This window comes from Taeniopygia guttata, chromosome 11 (genome assembly GCF_048771995.1).
Source record: "Taeniopygia guttata chromosome 11, bTaeGut7.mat, whole genome shotgun sequence".
Lineage (NCBI taxonomy): Eukaryota > Metazoa > Chordata > Aves > Passeriformes > Estrildidae > Taeniopygia > Taeniopygia guttata.
Genome location: NC_133036.1, coordinates 6,804,808 through 6,825,741, shown reverse-complemented (window position 1 = coordinate 6,825,741; position 20,934 = coordinate 6,804,808). Strand labels below are relative to the sequence as shown.

Here is a 20,934-nt window from a genome sequence, read left to right as displayed (position 1 = left end):
TGGGGAGCGTGGTGGGCACTGCTCACCTGAGTAACCAAATGTTTGCTTCCTTCTCTCTGCAAAATGCTTAGTGCTGGATTTTTATGCCTGTAAATATGGATTTGGATTTCCCTTCCTTCCTTCCCCATGCTCCATTGAAAGCAAAGACATCTCACCCAGCACCATTTGCTGACTCCTTCCCTTCTGCTCTTCCCCGTCCCCCAGTGCGTGAGCGCAGTCACGTGCAGGCCCTTGGTTTCCCCTCAGGACACTGGCACTTGGGAAGGAGAATAACAGATGTTGGGGAAAAAACAACACCCTGTCAGGTAGAAAAAACACTTTAGCAAAAAAAGAAAAAAAACCCCAACTATATGAACTTCCCAGCTTCTCAAACTTTCTCATGAATAGCCAGTGGCCACTAGAATAGCAGCAACGGTAATAATAAATTACAGTAAATATCATCCTGTCATAAGTGACAGCAAACCAAACCCACTGCTGTTCAGATATGAATTGGAGAAAATATTTCTTAATCTCTTTTTGTGTTATTCAGTCAGCTGTAATGATTTATAGTACTCCAAAGAAGTTGTGGTACAGAGTTTTTTCTTCATCATCCATTTCAGCACTTTGCTATTACCCACACATGTCTGCTTTGGTGGGGACTCTGGCACTCCTGGATGCTGCAAAATGCTCAGCCCAGGAATAAATTATTTCATGTAAGGCACCTCTCAGCCTTTCTCTGGGACCCTCCTGCCTATGGGGACAAATCTGCTACAGGAGAAGCAGTGCTGAGTTAAGGGCAGCCCCATAACAGTGCCTTGAAATAAGGTTGTTTTCCCAGAGCCATCTGGTTTGAGCCTATTCAGCTGTAAATACCCACAGGCAGTGGACATGGAGGGCTCTGGTGCTGCAGTGCATCAGATGGACACCCTGCAGATGAGGCTGTGCCCCTGTGAGTCTGTGAGCACACTGGGGATCAGTGGCAAAATAAAATGGTGGGGGATAAATTGAACTGGGAACATGGTGTCAATCGCTTCTGTCTTTGTCTACTTATTTCCAAAGATTTATACGTGACAGTGTGAGGACTGCTCAGTGACACATTTTAATTTAATTAAATTTCCTGTTGGATTGATGTTTGATCAATCAATAATGTTAATGTTTTTGCAATTTAGAGATTAAAGCTTGGATGAGCGGATATTGAAATACTCTTGCATCCAGCTGCCTGGGAATATCTCTTTCTGCTTCCATTCCTCAAAAAACTCATTTTGGGTGAGAATGCATCCTGAGGCTTGCCATGAACCTACATCAAAGCTGAAAGCTTCACCCCATTCTAGCAGAGGGTGAGGGAGTCATTCAGGAGCAGCGTCACTTCTTGGAGACACAGACTTGCAGGCAGCTGAAACCTGTCCTTGTGCAAAATCTGTGTGGCTCTGTATATTTTCCCTCAGATGTTCAACATGGGAGAAAAAAGAACGGGGCATTGCAGGTGTGATAGTTCCCTGTGCTACCTGCTCCTTGATCAGGAAGTCATCAGTGCTGAGGTTACACTGGGGGATTTGAACCTGATCAACACCAGGGCATCAGTTGGCATCTATTCTCCATGTGTCCTTGTCCCCTCTGGATGCCACTCATTCCTCTGGCCACCCCAGCCTCCTGCAGCAATGAGCTCCCCTGCTCAGCTGATGCTTTTCAAGCTGCCACACACGGGACAGCAGGATCCTGGTCTGGAGCTGAATGTAATACTGATTGAAGCTTCTTGTCTGCCCAAATTTCTCACAGATGAGCTAATTGTGCTCCACCCTCTTCAGGCTGTGAAGATAAAGAGATGCTGTAGCATGTCCACAGAACCTTTTTTTTCCTTCTCTTATGCCTTGTTTCATTTAGTGCCTCAAATACTTTAGTAGTGAGGTCAGGAGAGGCATTAACTTATTCAGGGGAGTTATTCTGCACTGACTTTTCCGTGAGTCTTAGACAGTCGTTCAAAAACTTATGACTCAAGAAGAAAACTTAATCCACATTTTCAAGCTTGTAAAAATGTGAGCTCTAATTGAATCTGAATCTCAGGTATGGCTGTAGTCACGATAAGTCAAAGTAATTAGTCAGATCTTAACACTATCAAAACTTGGACAGTGAGAAATCCCACCTGGCTGAGGTCTGACTGCTCCAGTGTCCATCTCTGGTCTCCAGGTCCATCTCCAGAGCTGGCTCTGTGTTATTTATTTGGGGTGCTTGTTGTATTCAGGGAAGCCTTAAAAAGGCCAATTTCTTTCCCAACTGTATTTTATATTCTGTAAAATCTGTATTTTCTGTCCCTTAAGGATGTTCTGGGGGCTGTTTGCTGTGTACCTGTCCCTCAGACAACCCCAAAGGAACATACAGAGGGAGGAAGACAGAGAGAGAGAGAGGAGGAAGGGAAAGAGAGCAGCTCATTTTCCACTTTAGCCCAGACACCTGAGGGGTAGAAGTCAGCAGTTTTTTTGACAGTACAAGAACTTGGTAACTTAAAACAGGAAGCAAAAGGAAAACCACGACCAAATAACTTTGCCTTGACCTCCTCCTAAGAGAGTCAATGACTTTAAAGTAAACTGGAACTTCTTGCTGGAATTTATTTGGATGTCAGCTGCTCCTTACCTCATTAGCACAGCAATATTCAGAAATGTGCCAAAAGATTTAGGCAGGCTGGAGGATGCAATGAAGCTAATTTTTTTTTCCCCAAGGGAAGGCTTCACATATTTGTGTCTCACTATCAAAATACTCTTCAGTGCAAGAGTTTCTTCCACTGAAATCTACTGTGTGCAGTGGGTTTTGTTTTGCCCTCTGCTGTTAACTCCACCAGACCCCACCACTCCAGGTGAAAGGGCAGAGTGCCAGGGTACCCACCCGTGCTTGGGGTGGGGATGGTTGAAGGGTAAGAGAATGTCAGTGTCTCTCTGTGAGTGCAGGGGTGTGGGGAAGGCAAAGGAAAATGGGGAATTTGTTCCTTGGAAGGGAGGGAAATAATCTACTGCTAAATTGGTGATTTTTGTAGTAAACAACATTTTTAGCTCAGTCCCTGGTATAACATGAGCTTCAAGGCTGGCTTTCATAGGTGGGACTGCTGTAAGCTGGTTCACCCTGATTACTGATTCCTCCTTTCCTTTCCTTTCCTTTCCTTTCCTTTCCTTTCCTTTCCTTTCCTTTCCTTTCCTTTCCTTTCCTTTCCTTTCCTTTCCTTTCCTTTCCTTTCCTTTCCTTTCCTTTCCTTCCCTTCCCTTCCCTTCCCTTCCCTTCCCTTCCCTTCCCTTCCCTTCCCTTCCCTTCCCTTCCCTTCCCTTCCCTTCCCTTCCCTTCCCTTCCCTTCCCTTCCCTTCCCTTCCCTTCCCTTCCCTTTCCCTTCCCTTCCCTTCCCTTCCCTTCCCTTCCCTTCCCTTCCCTTCCCTTCCCTTCCCTTCCCTTCCCTTCCCTTCCCTTCCCTTCCCTTCCCTTCCCTTCCCTTCCCTTCCCTTCCCCCAGGACATTGTTAGAATGGGCACTCCTGGCTGTTTGGGGTTTGCTCTCTGGTGCCCTGCTCATTAAAAGAAAGGGGTTTCATGTGAGAGTTTTGTCTGAAGGAGCCAGGGCTGCTCACTCCATCTCCCAGGTCCAAGCTCTGCCAGCTCATGTCTTTGCTGGTTCCAGCTAAGCTGTTTCACAATCCAAAACCATGATGAGCCCTGAGCAAATGGTGTCCTAAAGAGCAGCCCAAGATTTTGCCATGTTCAACCATCCAGAATTCCCATTATAGTTCACTGCACCACCTTGCTCACCAGAGCAGGCTGGAGCAGGCTCTGGCCAGTTGGCTACTTTGGTGATTTAACCTGTCAGGAACGTGGGAGTACAGAACAAAGCCACAGCATAAATCCCACAATCCTCATCCTGCAATGAAATTCATTTGGACAGCATCATCAGGCTACTTTTTAGAGTTGTTCATCTTACCCTGAACAGTAAATTCCTATAGGAAAGTAATTTATGATCTGGGAGGGCTGTTACTTACAAGCTAGTAAAATAACTTTAGCTGGACTTTTACTACCTTCAGCAACAAGCATCTGTGCTGAAGCCAGGAACGAGCCTTTTCTTCCTAGCTGTGATACAGTGTGATCTATCACAGAGCCACATGGGTTTTTGGCTTGCATTCATCTTGTTTCCATGCAGTGTGTTTAAAAAGAAATCACTGATTTCTACTTGCAATGTTTACAGTCAAGTCACGTTATTTCAGCAACTGCATGAGCTTCCAGTAATTTATGCATGAGTAGGATCAGGGTGGCTTCTGGCATAGCTTGAGCACTCTGCTTGAGATCTGTTCAGAAATCAGCAATCTCCTGCATCCAAGTCATCCAGGATCCATCCATCTTTGGGTGGCTGAGTTACCCTTTTCAGGGAGTTTGTTCTTCTTGTTGACTAAAAGTGGAGTTGGACTTGGTGCCAACGTACCCAAAACCCTCTAATTTTAAAAAAATCCCACACTTAATCTTCAGATAATCAACAAATGTCATCACAAGTGTGTTGTGTTATAAGCATCACAGTTTTTCTTCTCCCTTCCCTGCAGAGGCTCCCACCTGACTGCTCCTCAGGCACTGAGTACTTTTGGGTATCAGCTCCAGTATGGAAATGGCCTTAACAAGTGACGGGTTGTGGATCTCATCACACATTTTCCACAAAAAACTAAAATCACAGAAGTGCAGAAACACAGACCCAAGCCTCCCATAAGAATGATGCACATAAAAAATTACTGGAGCACATGCTGGTGCCACTCTGATAGCAGGGCAGAATCAGGCCCATTTTATCCCTTATAAAACATTCCTCAGGGATGCTGCTTTGGTTACAAGTTTCTGTTCAAACTGAGTCTTTCTAACTCTCAGAGGAAGAAAGCTCCTGTACCCTTTTACCATATTCAGCATGAGAAAGGACCTCCTCCAGTTCAAATATTCATGTGCCAGTCAACAATTAGAATCTAGATTATTACTTTTGTACCATGATTTTCCTGCTCTGTCTCAGGCCACAGCATGTGTGTGGGAGCATACAGCAACATTTAGCACTTGAATGCTGGCCACGAGTAGCCAAAGCATTTGGAAACTGCATTATAGGTAAAGAAAAGTAGGTCAAAGCCCTTTGCAAGCATCTATCCTGTCTGCAGGAAAAGCCCTTGGTTTTAGCCTTTACGTTCAGAAGTTGCCAGAAAGTCATTGCTTTTGTGATTGTGCCCTCAAAAATAAAATGTTGAGGATCTGTGTGGCCTCCACTCTTGTGTAAACCATGCAAGCACCTCTGAGCTACCTGCCAAGGCTGGTACTGGGCTCTGAGCAGGTTTTGCTCATTTTGCCTTCAAAAACTGGGAGAGATAAAAGCAAAAATGAAGCCACAGAGAAAGCTTCAGCAGAGTGGGATTCAAGTCCCATACTCAGAAGACAAAAACTTAGGGATTAGGTTCACATCAGGAACCTCGAACCTCAAAAAGTGGTGTGAATGTTGGAAAAAAATAGCTAATTTATCCAAGGGAAAGAAATTATCCAGTTTTGACACTGAGGCAAGAGGTCTGGACTTCCTAGGTGGAAGAGAAATAAGGAAGACCAGATATATGGGGGTTGAGCTTTCAATGTATATTTTTAATTATGGCGCATCTATCATTCTTAGCACTGCCTTGAGCACAGAAAGATAAAACAGCAAAGCGATAGCAAGATTTCCACACATGCAGCCAGTCTCAAAATCAATGGGAGTTTGGTATCTAAATACCTTTAAAAACCTGATCAGTTGTTCCCTGAGGCCCGCCCTGAATATCACAGCCTTAAATCCTGGAGGATGTGCTGGCATTGCTCAGCCTGTGCAAAGCAGAGGGGTGCACTCAGGACAGCATTTGTTTGTAATGTGAAGGGCTGAAAATTGTTCATTTAGGGCTGTCTGATGATAAGAGCCACACACTCTTATCCTCCAGCATCTTTTTGGTTACAGGCTGTGTGTGCCTGGTACCAGCAGCCAGTGACAGGAATTTGGTGAGTCCCTAGTTATTTTCTAGGAAATATTAATTCCCCTCACTTTTAAATAATTTGCAGGAAAAATGCAAACCTTCAGTAGTAGGAGAGGTGGAACAAAGGATGTTTTCCTATTATTCTGCATACAGATAGAACCAATAAATATTCAGGCAAATTAAAAAAAAAAAGGAAAACTGTTTGCAGTGGAGATGAGGGACTCTGCTGAGGCCTCGCCATGTGGTTGGTGTGAATGGGAATTCTGGCTGTGCCTCCCTTTGCCTCCTGTCACACTGGCACCACCGCCCGTGCTCTTCTTGCTGCTGCTCACCCAAGGTTAGGCTACAGGAGAGACTTGCTTAGCCAAGGTGACTCCTCTCGTCTGTTACATATCCCAGGTTTATAAATAACAGAACAACCTCTGTTTGATGGGGGGGATGCTGACAGCCCCCCTCCCTCCTTCGGGATGCTGAAGCAATTACAGGCAGGAGGAAGCCACAGAGCCCTTGTGCTGTTGCAGCAAACAGAGGCTTTGGGTCGGTCTTTGCTCCTCTTTAATTAGAGTTTATTGGTAAAGCAACCCCATTTTTCTGTTCCTGGAAAATCGGGGCTGTCAAGGCCTAATTCCTTGGGCCTATCAAGTGTGAGATATGTTTACCAAGTCACTCCAGGATTAGATGGGTTGCTATCAAAACTGAGGAGTGTATTTCTATCAATGGAAACCACTATGACAAGGTCTGTCCCCTGAGACAAACGGCCTGTTCCATGGAGGCTTTAAATAGGAGCAATAATGGTAGTGAGCAGCACTGAGTTGAATAATTAGATTGTTCTTCATAAATCCTCAAGTGAAGACTTCCAAGCAGGTCCATTATGTGTGTCGTATGTTAGCACTGAGCTTTATGCGGTGTGGACACCGCTCTGTGCCGGGCTGCTGTGATGGGTGAGTAAATCACCAAAGATTGGGACAGGAGGAGTACAGCTCCTTCCTCTCCTGCCTTTTTCCCCACAGAGATCATCTGCTCTGAACTGCAAACATCCACATTATTTATCTCATTGCTCAAAGAGTCTTTGAGAGGACTAACTGGAGTAATTTCTGAATATTTATGCTTTGTTTGTTTATATTCAGAGACTGGAAAACACACATATTTTGTTCACGTCCCCAGACTAGTTCATTTACTGATTCACTTAAAACATCCTTTCAGATCCATAGAGAGATAACTTTTTTCTCAGAGGATGCAGTGGTATAATAGCAGCTCAGTATTATCGCCCTATATCCTTGGTAGAATTTCCTCTTGCCAACTGAGAACTGATCTTTTCTTAAAAAAAATTTTTTTTTTGCTCCATCTTCCCCTTTCAATTATTCAGTTTTGCTCTGTCTTTCTTGCTCTCTGTGCCAGTTACAGAAAGAAATCTCAGATGAGCAAAATGTCATTTAACCCTAGCACATATTGGTGATTTTTAGACACTTTGTAGGAAATCCTGGGAGGCAGCAGCATCTGCAGGCAGGGATGCACACCCAGCCAGTGCATGATGCAGGTGCCTGCTCAGGCGAGCACTTCTGCTCGACCCAGCTGCACTCCATTCCCTCAGAAACACGTTTGTCAGACCTGGTTAAACAATGCTGGTAAAAGAACAAGAAATCACATTATTCCCCCGAGAACTGTGTATACACCTAACTATTTTGCCTGCCAGTAAGAATCTTGTGTCACTGTAAAGTTTATAGGAGCTGACTGGCAAAGGATGCCCTGATGATAAATAAAATACCCCTGTCCCATGTGCCATGACTCTGTGCAGCTGAGCAGCTGTGGTGTCCTTTTCACTTACCTTGGTACGAAGATGTGGCATCTGCCTTTGGACCCGCTGTTATGGGCAGCTGATGGGGTCCCACGAGGGGACACGTCATACCTCGGGGTCAGGAACAACACCAGCTGTGAGCCACCTTCTGATAAAGCTCTAGGCCTGCTGTCAAATTCTTCAGCTTGCACACAAGCGCTGGGATGAGCTCTGGGATTGGTGTCATCCAGCAGCTCCACTGTGACCCACCATTCTCTGGTACCAACTGCTTTGCTGCCAGGTATCCTTCACTTGGCCCTGGTGGAAAAAGTTCTCCAGTGTTAAAACACTGCCAGGATAAAGTGTTAAGCATTTTATAAGTCAATTTATGTGATACTCATCAGGGTAATAGAAAAATATTATCCATATTCATTTAAAGGTGTGCTGTGCTTCCCTTCCCGATTAGAGTATGAAATTCCTTGCCAGGCTATGAAAATAAAGTGACTGTGAGAATTTTTAAAGGCACATTCCTCCTCGCATCATAAGAGCATGAATTCCAGGAATTTCCTATCCACAAGGAGTTTGCATTCCTTGGACGAAGTGATTGCACACAAACTGCCCTGATGCTGCAGCATACACTGCCCTGCTCCTTTCTGCTCTGCCTGGCCACCCAGGGGTGCAGAGTTTCTTAGCTTGACCCGAGCTGCAAGTGTTGAGTGTGGCCAAGAGTCAGCCACATCCATCTGAGGATGATTTTCAGTGAGATGCCTGGATTTTAATTTATGCATGATTTTATTTCCTAAATGTGGCCTTTCATTTGGCTTGTTCTGTTTGTGCCAAGCTGCTCAGAGCGAGGTGAGCTTTGTGCCCAGCAGGCAGAGCCAGCAGAGAGGGTTTCTTCCAGTGGGTTTGTCCATATCTGCTCTGAGAGGGGACCAAGGGGCATTTGACCCTGGGGCACAGTAGTGATTCAAGTGATAATAACAGTTTGTGAATTGATTAATTAGGTGAGAAACCACCTTTAAATTTCCCCTGAAAAAAAGCAGCTTGAGATATTTTACTGTCATAGGTTCTGATCTGTACATTGGTGAGGAGGCACTGAGCAGAGATCTGGACATATCTGGGGGACTCCTGTCCCACCCAGGGCAGGTCAGAGCACACAGTGCAACCCAAGAATCCTGCCCCAAAAGAAATGTCCTATGGAAGTAGAGCTAGGTCTTCTCAGCAGGGTCTGGTCAGGTAAAACTGGTCCCAGTTTGGAGACAGGACTGAGTCAGCAGCCCCACTCCCTGCTGAGCCCTTTGCTCCTGGCACCGAGCTGCTGATCTGTAATGCAACTGGACTGAGGCACCCAGGGCACTCAGAGGAAATGGGAAATGTGTCTGGACAGTAGATGATTCACAGCTGCTGGCAGCTGAACTGAAGTTTTCTGGATTTCAATTTTAAAGTCAGGCACCTTTATTCCACCCTGTTCCCACAGTGGGCACCTCCATCCTCTCGTGTGCCCAGGCTCAGGGCTGTGTTAGTGCCCAGCACCAGTGGCACTGCCTGCCTCAGAGGCATTCTGGGGAGCTAAGGAGTCTTGAAATTGGGACACTTCAGTTCCAGGACCGTGTGAGCACCTTAAATACATTGATTTCATCTTCCAGGGTAAGGTCCAGTTTTCAAAAGGTCCTGGGAAATCCCTGCCTAAGCCAAAATCTGGTTCAACCATCACCTAATTTCACTCTTCCTCCATGCAGCTGCTGGCTGGTCTGGTACCAGGCTGCCCCAGTGCCGTTATCTCTCCTGAAAATAATGACAGTTTGGGTTTTTTATGCATCAAACATCCCCTCTTTTAAGATCAGGAAATATTTGTTACAAAAACACAAGGTGTTCTTTGTTCTTCAAAGATTACTTCACAAAGCTATAACACATCAGGCTCCAAAATGTTTGTAGATTGCCTGAATTTCCTAAAGTAGGTTTAATAAATAAAGAGTCAAGACTGAAAACACTGTTTGTAGCAGGACTTCTCATTACATTTCGTGTCTATAGCAGCTTTATGAGGATATGCTGCTTTAACTCCTTTCTGATGCAGTTTCTTAATACAAGCAGATTTTCTAGATTAGTAAAGGTATAGGAAGCAAAAACCTGGAATTAGATTTGCAGAAAGTCTGTTATTTATACTAGATAATGGACACTAAACCAAGACAAAAGAAATGCACTGTCACAATAACAAATCCATTTTAAAATCCATTTTCAAAGCAATCAAATCACGGCACAAACCCAATGACAAGTATATAACAATAATGTATATTTATGTGGCAACTTTCACCCCAAGGAATCCAGAACCTAGGGAAGCACCAGAGCGGGAGGTGGCTCAGGGGTGGACAGATCCCAGGGAGTGTCACAGGGGTTCCGGAGCAGCTCCCACAAGGTCACTGGAACAAACTTGCCTCCATCTAAAAGACCCCCACATGTCAGGAAATGTGAGTTATGCTTCCAGCTGAACTGCTGTGCCTGTGGTCAGCATGCACGTGAATGAGGGCTGAACTCTGCCTCTTTTTGCAAAGGGCTGAGCAACAAAAAGAGAGCAGTTTCCCCTTTTAAGGTCATAAACAGGATGGAAGTGCTGCTCAGCCCGCGGTTGTCCTGCTGCGTGAGGCTGCCCTGGCTTTGGGTGCACAATCAGAGTAGTTCTGCAAGGGGATTTTTACAGTTCTCTGAAAAACAGCAATATTTTTGCTACATGTTAATGGAAGCTTGACTTGAAGTCGGCTTGAGTTGCAGAACAATGCTTATAATAATGATTTATGTATTAAATGCGGCTGATCTGTTATTTTTATTATCTTGATGCGTTTTTGATGTTCAGTTCCCCGAAGAACAGCAGCCAAGTGGCACTGAAACCAGCTTTGAACATGAGCATGTGTGCATGCCTTAGCAAACAGCACTCACCTATGATGTTCCAGTCAGGGCTCCGAATAATCGGGTGCAAGGAACGAGCGGCGCTGGCTGGGACGGCGTCACTCCACCGGCTGTGTGACAGAGTCATCTGTAGTCAGGAGGGTTTCTGTATTATCTGCACGAGCTTTCCTGCCTTATCTGTGGAAAATTGATCCATACAGTCCCTTTAGAGACCTACATCAAATATTAATTTTGCCTATTTGTTCAATGTAATTAGCAGGTGTGATTAATCAATTAATCAATCTGCGATTCCTATCTGCAGCGCAAACAGCTGTGCTTGGAGTGGGACACTGGGACCAGAGATCCCCCAAAACACCTCCCCACTCCCCACTGCAGGGCCACCCCCTGATCCCAGGTCGAGGTCTGCAGTCACCCACAAGTGGCTCTTGCAGTGCAAAGTGCCCAGAGAGCACAGCCCAACCCTTTGAGTGGGGACAATTCTGTCCTTGTCCCCTAAAAAGTTGTGAGTGTGCCTTGCCATGGGGCTGGGGGGCAGGAGGATGCCCCTAGATGAGGTGTGGTGGCCCCAGTGAGCCCCCTGGGCAAATGGACTGGTGGGGCCAGGGCTGTACTGGTCCCCTCAGCACTAACGCTCCAAGCAATTCTCATTTTGCCTGTGCCTGGAGGGGACACAGCAGGAAAGAGTTGCTAGAAGTGGATGAACCCTTTATGGCAGGCTTTTGGTGGCATTCCTAACTCGATTTTGCTGGTTGAAAGGATGCAGGTAAGTCGTGTGAAGTTCAGGAAGAAATAAGTTCTTTTAGCGATGCCAGACTTGCTGAATGGGCAGCAGACAAAATCCCAGCCCTGTGCTCAGGGACTCAATAACTTTTTAAAGCTCCTGAATTGTTGCTGAAATTCACAGAGGGTTGGGATCTGGATGGATCGAGGGATTGAGCACCTTCACAAAGGACTGAGCACCTTTGGGTGTTCCCACTGCCTGGGGCCCTTATTTGGGGGCAGAGGGAGGGGTATGACCATGGGCATTACAGGCAGAGCAGGGAGACATGTCACCGTGCTAAATTGCCAGGTTTGAGACTTTGCATTTGCTGGCAGCAGGAGGTGAGGACCTGGCAGAGAAGCACAGCAGGACCCCAGGCTGTGCTCTGCTGAGGGCAGGAATTTGAACTAGTGCAGGTACAGAAGCCTCCAGCACAGAACACGCATTTTCAGAGGGTTTATAGGGGAGCCTATAAACCCTTTTCAAAGGGTCCAGAATTTATAGGGGACATACTGAGGGACTTTGCCACAATCTCCAGCATGCACAGGGTTTCTTCCAGCACTGTGGTAGCTCATGCTCTGCTTTTTAGTAAATGTGGCATGGCCAGGGTGCTGGGTCACCTGGCTGAGTGCCTTCTGCAGCACTACCCTTGTTCAGTGGGATATTCTGGATCATCCCCATTCTATCCTTCCTGGGTTTCTCTGCTTTCCTTCTGCTATAAGGAGAGTTCTCCTCTCTCACACCTTGCTCACCATCACCCTGGAGAGCCAGGATCCAACTGCACATATGCTGAGATAAAATAGGAATATAATCCAGGAGTACCCAGGGATGCCCAGTGTTGGCAGTCCCATTCAAGGTCTGCCTGAAGTTCTTGTTCTGTGATCTTTTAGCTCAGCAAACCCTTTTGCTGTAATATAAATCCTTCTGGACAACCTGACCTTAACCTGGCCTAGGGTGGGGTGCTTTTTCCTCATTTATTGGGCTCATTGGGCCTGATTTCATTCCTGTGCACTGAATGCTTTGCTGACCCAGGAAGATTTGATGTTCCACAAAGGCAAATGCCCCACAGAAGATGAACTGGTCTTGGTTTCAGTTTGATTTTTGGATTAGAACTGCCCAGAGTAGCACTTTCCTCAGAATAGTTTTTCTGTGGAGTAAAAAGTATGTCTCCATCTGATGCCTTGAACTGTCATCATAATAACCTCAAATATAGCTGTCTTCACCACATCACCGTCCTCCTCTCTGACCCATAAAGTTTTACCATTACAACCTGCCCTTAATCACCTAACCATTTCCTTAGTCTTTCAAGGACAATGGTTTTTATGCCATACTTGCTAACCTTACGTATTAGTCTACCATCCTGGGCTGTGTTTAAATGACTTTTCTGAAATCTATGTGGATTAGCTCCACTGCTTCGATCCTGCATATTTTCTACCTTAGCTCCTAAAACAAATTCTGCCAGATTTGTCAGACAAGATTTACCCTTTATGGAGCTGGGCAGATACATTTTTATCAGTTCATGTTTCTCCAGATGTTGGGTGATCTCATTCCTGTTAACATCTCTAAAATCCTGCCTCTGATTAAAAAAAAAAAAAAAGAAAAAAAGAAAAATAAAAATCAAATTTGTAGGTTTGGGGCCAGATTTTCAGCTGGTGGGAGTGAGTTTGTGTGTATGTATGATTTCATGAGCATCTCTATTGGCTGATATCTATTGCGAATATGCCTTGGTTTCTACATATCTCTTCTCATAGATACTCAAAGATTTTTTGCTTTGTATCAGTTTCTCTTTACCACTTTTTAGCTCCTAAAAATGACTTGAACCCCCTGTTACTGGGCACTTAATATCTCCTGCTGTTCATTAAGCAGTGTGGGCTAAAACTACACTCTGCACTCAGCCCTGCCTCCTTCCCCACGGTGTGAGCTTGCTCTGGTGATTATCCATGCTCTCAGCATTTCCCTGCTCAGCTGTCACATGAAACTTTTCTTCTCAGTCCCTCTCCCTGTGTTATTAAGCTCTCTCGACCACCTCTCAGTGGTCTGGAGGCCTCCCTGTTAATCTTGTCTCCTTTACCTGTTTAGAAGAAATATTTTATTGTTTTTATTCACCCCGTGGACCATTATTCTCTCTTTGTCATATTTGGTTTCCTAATCAGCTTTTTACATCTTTTCAGCTTTGCTTTATAATCCCTTTTATCCCCTTAATATTTGCCTTCTCAGCCATGTCAGCTGCATCTCTTGTCCCTCCAACAGCTTTTATGACTTCCTCAGTGATCAGCCTCCACCAGAAACAGGCTCACCCACCCCTGCCTGACACAAATCGCTGTTTCCAAGTGCTGCACTCATTTCCTGAGTACAGTTGCTGTGTATGTAAATGAGGGCTGGGTGAACAGGCACTGGTGCCTCTTATATTGACTTTTATTTCTTTCTCACTGCTGTTTGCTCGTGAGCAAATGGCATTATTCTCACATGCACTCATTGCTCCAGTTTGCTTCTGAGGAGCTTAGTGATTTTAGTTTTTTTCTTTGCAAATGGAAGGCACCCTCAGCAGAGAGCTGCCAATACAGGCTGCCACAGATCTGAGAAATGTGTAATAATTTTCTTAGAGGGACTTTAAATACTGTGGGACTGTAGCTGAGCCATTCTGCTCTCAGAACAGCGCTAAAATCACCTTTGCCACTAACACAACTCAAAACTCTTACAAAGAAAATCAGATGTGGTGGATGGAGCACAGGAAAGGAAGCAGTGAGTTAAATGACTTGCCTAAGGCCATCCAGCAGGTAAGTGGCAGAGACAAAAACAGACTCCTCTCAGCCCAGGACTGTATCCACTGAGCCAGGATAATTCCTGGCAAAGCAGCAACGGTGAGGCCACAGACTCAGATCATTACTCATTTGGTTTTATTTGTTCCAGCACTAGGTGATGAAATGCAAATGGTACAGGCAGATGCGCAATTTCAAATCCTCAGTGTGTCACGACTCCAATATCGGAGCAGGCTTTCTCTCCCTCTGCAGAGATGTGCTTCTGAAGCTGCACAGGGACGTGGAAAAGGCTATTCAGTGGGTTCACGTGCTCAGGGAAAACTGAATTGGCAGAAATTTCTTTCTCAAGCAGATTCACTCAATCGTAGTGTGAAAAACGTGTAGTTACACACACACACAGACTCACACACATTTATGTGTTTTCAGCAGTCCAGGTTCCAGTCTCTATTGTCGTCTCTTAATCTTCAGGCTGAGGAACAGGGGAGGAGGGAAGAGGCAGAACAAGAGGACAACCCAGGGAGATCTGCCCTGCCCCACACCCAGTCCAGATGTGCACATCTGGCAGTGCCAGAGCAGGACAGGGCTGCGGGGAGAGGGAGGAGAGGGGCACACCTGGTGTGTGGCCAGCACTTGGCAGGGCAGTCCCCTCCCTCACCAAAACCCTTGGGCCAGTGTCGAGCAGAGGGCTCTGCAGTGGTGTTTGGGCAGCAAAGTGGGTTTTTAATATATATTTAAAAGAAAGAGTTGGCACAAAGAATGAGCTGCAAGTGTGAGAACGAAACCACACCTTTGTTCTCCTAATGCTCTTTCCCCTGCTTTGTGGTGATTTAGCGTTGGTCAAAAACTTCTTCATGCTATTTACATTTTTGACAGATTTTTTTTTTTTTTTTTATGATTTCTTGCCAGGTTTTCAGGCTTTTTCACAAAAAGAAAAACTCCCAAGCCCATACAGCCTTAAGATTTCATAAACTGTTCTGTTTTCTGGGTTTGGATTTTTTGGGGGTTTGTTTTGGTTTTTTTACTTTTTTTTCCAGTTCTTCAGCAGAATCATGTTGTAATCAGAAAGAAGATTGTTCAAGAAAAAGCACTAATTAACATTTTATTGTTGTAATTATTTCCATCATATTCCCTCTGCTGTACAGGTCCTCCCTTTCATCATTTATTACAGTGATGTAACTATACAACAGGGCTTGTGTACAAGACAAAGACAAAGCTGAAGGCTTAATTCAGCATCGCGAGCGTGATGAAAGGAACAAAGGATGATGCAGCTATGCCCTGATCCGGCAAATACTTATGCACATGGATAACTTCACTGCCAGGAGTATTTCTGCTGGCAGTGACTGTGCACTAAAGTGTCAGCAGACTTTAAGTCATAGAGCCTGATGTAAGCTCTGCCCGAGCCTGTGCACAAACTCTGACACGTTTCAGCAGGGACTTTGCCAGTACTTACTTAGGGAAGCATTTTAGCGCTGCTGAGTTTATTTGCAACCTAATCCTGAGCATGCACGGGCTTTTCCGGGCTCCGAGCACACGCTGCAGCCACCAGACGTGACAGTGATTGATGACTTGATCCATCAGCATCCTGTAAAATTTCCTCCGGCGGGCACTGCCAGGTGGAGCAGCAGACTCAGCTCGGCTGTGCCAGGGGCAAGCCGGGCGGGCACCGCCGGCCCCGGGGCAGGGATGCCCAGGGATGCTCTGCACAGCCGCCTCCCTCCCCTGCCTTTGTCCTGCTCTTCTCCAGAAACTGTCTATGGGGAAGGAAACTCGACAGTCCCATGCCAGATAGGCATTTTCCAACCCTGCGGGGGACATTTCTACACTTCAATTAGCCCCTTAATTGAGCTATTTGCCGGGGAAGGCTCAAGGGAGCTGAACACCTATTTCCTCACTGTTTAACTACCACCAAATCTAAAGCCCCTTAAATAGGAAGAAATATAGTGTCTCCAGAAACTTTGTCACAGTGAACTTCCTAATATTGTCCTGACACAGTAACATTAGTATCATCAAACTGTGGTATGAAAAATAATCAATTTTAATTGAGTTTTGATTTCATTATTTTTTTAAATGTATTTTTAGACAAAACAGTATGCATTCCTTCCAACTACTTCTAAAGCAAACAGCTAGCTGAGTTTTCAGACCAAATATTGTGGACCCAATTCTCTCTTTGTGTCAAGTTTAAAAATAGTACAATCACAATGCTTCAGTGGTATAAATTTATGGGGGACTGAGAAGGACAACATTAAATCTATCCTTAAAACCATAACAGTATGTGTACCTCACAGGTAAATATATCAGGGGGATATCTGGGAGTTTTAGGCCTAATTTCAACGGGGCTTTGCAGCAGGGGCTGCTGCAGGGCTGAGTGCAGCCCTCAGCCCAGCCTGTCCTGCAGTCCTTCCTGCAGAGCAGGGGATGGATATGCAGGAGGCAACAACCCCAAATGGAATTATAGGCTGGTTTAGTTGGAAAGGGCCTTAAAGATCATCCAGCTCCCACCCCCTGCCATGGGCAGGGACACCTTCCACTAGCCCAGGTTTTTCAAGCAAAATATCTCCTTCAGAGCCAGCACCCCAATTTACACCAAACCAAGCTACACAGAGCAAATCAAGAGATTAAAACCAACCCTCCACAAATGCCTGTGGGACTGCCTCAGCCAGAGCTCGGTGCTGAGGTCCTTGGTGTTCCCTGGATGTAATATTTCTTTATGGCCCTTCCCATAGCAGTGGGACTGTGACTATAACCCTAAACCTGAGCTGTGACTCTTAGGTCGAGCTTTTCTTTAGAATAATTCCCACAAGTGTTGTCAAAGCCAAAATTAGCATAGCTATGGGGCCTCTGCAAGTAACTGCCACAGAGAAGCTGAGAGGCTTTTTTATGATTCTTCAGTAAACCAGACCAACCATGCATTGAAAGTCATCCCAAAGGCAAATTATCTTTACGATCAAGGGACTTCAGTTGTTCTGGGCAGTTTTCCATCAGGGCCTTACAGGGAAAGCTGCTGCAACATCTCACTTCTCTGTGGGATGACTGGACACAAGTAATAAACACCCGAGACTGGTGTTTGCCCTGATTTTCATCTCCTGTCTCCTGGTTGAAATAAATGTGCTGTCACATGATAGAAGTAGCCCATGAGACTTATGTATTATTATATCCAACTTGAAAATTAACTCTAATGTGAGTTGCACACAACACCAATGAAAGTAACCATTAATTGTTAATATAAACTATTAATGAAACACCAGGATGAAGGTCAAAGTGCATGACTGAAACCTTCCAGCAAATGAAAAGATTTTTTTGCCTCTTGCTGAGTATAATTATCATCAGAATTTCATCGACTTTCTGATCAAACCACTTCCCTCTGCACTGACCTGTTCCACCACTGCGGTAAATCTGCTTGCCAGAACTGGTATTTGCTTTTCCTTGTCCACCAAGGTTTTTATTAGCACAGTGGATGTCTGTGAGAGCACGGAGCCGGCACCCTTTCGTCTTTGTTCCTATGGGAGCGTTTTTCCCCCCCTTCCATTGTCCATTACTCACAATAAATTTGCATTGACCTGGCTCCCCATAAATTATCCTGTCTCCTGCTGGTACGTCCTTTAAGTGTCCTGGTTCACATGTCACAGGGCCATGACGTGGTGGACACACCTGAGGGCAAGCAGCCCAGAGTGAGAGCAGGCCCTTTCCCACTTTATACAGGTCAAAACATCAGGGAGATGACAAGTTGAGGGGGATGTTTTGGAATGACTGTCAGTTTTTCCTTCCTCCTGAAGGAAAAAGTGATGACAGTGTGATCAGTGTCCCCCCAGCAGTTTTACTTCAGTAATTTCTCATACAGTCTTTGACTGCTCAGGTACTTCTGCTCAATTTTTATTTATTTTTTCTGCACACAAATACACACAAGAAGACTTTCTGCAGAGAAGAAGTTATACATTTTCTTTTTACATCAGAAACAGAAATCCTTGCAAGTGAAAAAGACTGGATGTGAGGGTAGAAATATCCTGGTGGGTTTTGTTTCTAATAAACCCTAAAAAAAATTTAGGGGTGTAAGAAAAATGCTCTTTATAAACATTCATTCCTTTGAGAAAATCTCAGAAGTACTGATCTGACTCAAGATTGCTTAGCAGTTACATCTCTAACTCAAAGGTTTGCTGTTACCATCCTTGCCCAAGCTTCAGGTTTATTTGGAGATGTACTCCAGGGTCATTGACTTTACCCTGCCTGCCTTCTCCATGCCCTGCTGGGCACTTGTGTAGAAGTGCAGCATTTGGCTCTGGGACCACCCAAGAGTGTTTGCCAGGGTGTGTGGACTGCAGGGGACAGGGGTGAGGCCGTGCTGGGTGGGCTGAGCCCAGCTGGGCAACCCAGCACCCTTGCCAAGTCAGGCTGCCAGGACTCAGAGCTCTGAGTTACAGGGGTGTTAAACCAATTCCTGGATTTGGATACATTTCGGTCCTTTTTTTTTGAGTTTCTTAAGACAGAAGAAGCCCCTGGGTTCAGTTAGTCCCAACAGCAGGGGTAGGTGCTGCTCTTGAGCAATGTCACAGCTGTTGGTGGGTAGAGGTAAACCCAAGCCGGATGGGAGCTGTATGAAGTCTAAATGCCGTGGCTGAGATTTATTGAACCAGTTGGTTATGGTGATTATGTGGATGGTTATGTTGGTGAGGGCTTCAGCAGGGCCTGCTGACCTAATTAATACATGATATGATGCCAGTGGACTGCTGAGAGTCTTACGCATGTTTCTGTTTGCAGGTTATCTGTAGAGTTACCTGATTTTATGTGAAGAGCATGACCCATCTGCATGGATCTTTCTTGGCTTGGTTTCTTTTTATTTTTACTCTGTATGCCTTTTTTTTTTTTTTAAAGGTAGCAAGAGTACAACCCTTGGGTTGCCTTTACCAGGGGAAAATACTGTGCTGTTCCTGTTAGCATGGGCATGTGTAAGTTGCTCCTTTGAAGAGAAGGTCCTAATATGTTAAGGTATGCCAGGCTGTGACAAGCTGAAATCTCAGCTGAAGAGCCCTGTCAGATCTGTTCTCTCATCCATGCCCTCCCTCCGTTCAGACCCTGACCTTCCCCATCAGATAAGCAGCACAGATCTCGGCCCTGTTCCCTCTGCAGTCTCAGCTCATTAAAAATTCATTGCCTAAAGTGAATCTATTCTGTTGCTGCTGAAGTGTTATTTACCTCGGCCCGGATTTCCTCAGGTTCTGACAATTAAAGAAGGTCCAAGGAGAGGGCTGAGTCACGGGATTAAGGCTTGGGCAATAATTCTCTTGTAGCAGGAGATGATCATGTAAAGCCATAATTTCCCAGCTGCGTTTTGGTTCCTCTTCAGTGCTTCATTAAAGGTGGTGACTCAACAGAAAGGACTGAGGCACAGGTTAACAAGAATCCCTCCTTTTGTGGGATTAGAGCCTAGCATAGCCAGGCTCTTTCAAAGGCAGGAGATGCTGTCAAGCATCATTAGGAAGCTGTTTTAAACAAGAGTCATAAAGCACCCTTTGCGGTCAGACCAATTTATTAGAGAGGCGAGTGAGTGGAGGCAAACAGGGTAGGAGAGAAATAGATGAACAATTTGCAGGGCATTGATAACAAAGCAGTTCACCAGATCCAGAGCTGCTACCATTAGAACAACTTAAAAGGATTTTGCAAAAATCCCAGGGTGTTTTTCGTTCTGGATGAAAGCGGAGACTCTCCGGATGGTGCTGGCAGACAACAGCAAGTCTTGAATCAAGGTTTGTGTGCAGGTTAACTGTTTCCCAGCCTCCAACAAGTGAGAATGGGAAGAAACTGGCCTCTTGTTGTGCCCCAGTGATCCTGAAAACCCACACAAACTCCAGCTTGGATTGCCCTTCACAAAAGCCAAGCAGCTGGGGGAGGAATTGGGGGCTTTTCCACAGGGAGCCCTGGAGTAGGAATATAACCTGGCTTCCTTTGGGAAGGTGAAGTATTTGCAGTAATTTCTCAGACAACTTCTGCAAGTATTCTCCAGCAATGTGCAGTTTGAAGGGCTGTTGGAGAGACTTCAGACATTATTGGATCTTTGATAGTGTCTGGTTTTGGAAAGAAAGCAAATACTCTTCTTGGGTTTGATATGAGAGAGAAAAGAGGAAAAGAGGGAAATGAAAGAGGAACAGAGGAATAAAAGCTACTTGTTTGGAAGTAGGTAAGCAGCTTTATTATACAGTTAGCATGATGGACTATGTACTGTGTTTGTTTATTGAACCAACGGCATAAATCTAAATGAACCAGTAGCTCAAATCTAAACCAGCTGTGGCTGAAGGTAGAGGAATGCCAGATACTAATCACCCAGACAGCACCAGTGCTGGCCACAGGGTTTCCCCCCACCCTCGTCATTGTTGAGAAATGTGCAGTAAAGTCTGATTTTCTTTGCATGATGCTTGGGCCACACAAGCCCTGGCTCTGGCAGGCTGATGTGAGCCCCACGGAGAGCCCCGTGGCTCTGTGTGTATAAATGCTTTGCTACCTGGGGAAAGGACAGAGGCTGGCAGCGGGACAGGCAGGGCAGGAGTTTGGATGGACTGTTGTTTTTGGAGTGGTTCCTTCCACTCTGTTTAGAGGGTTCTGCTGGAGCACGTTTGGAGAAAAGCAGTGCTAATGTTGCAGAGACACGGACAAAGGAGCAGGGTAATCATGCTGTCTCTTCAGAGACTGAAGGGTAGCTGTTCATCAGGAGGGAGGCTCTCTGGAGTGGAAAACGGTGGTCAAAAGTAGATCTCCTAGCTAGGAAGGGGTTTTTATTTTGTATTCAATTATT

The 20,934-nt window shown here is 45.4% G+C and overlaps 1 protein-coding gene across 2 annotated transcripts in view; it reads left to right on the top strand.

Annotated features, from left to right (window-relative positions):
• Positions 1-20,934, top strand: part of MAF (MAF bZIP transcription factor) — a 196,864-nt gene that overhangs the window by 67,976 nt on the left and 107,954 nt on the right. The window lies entirely within an intron of this gene.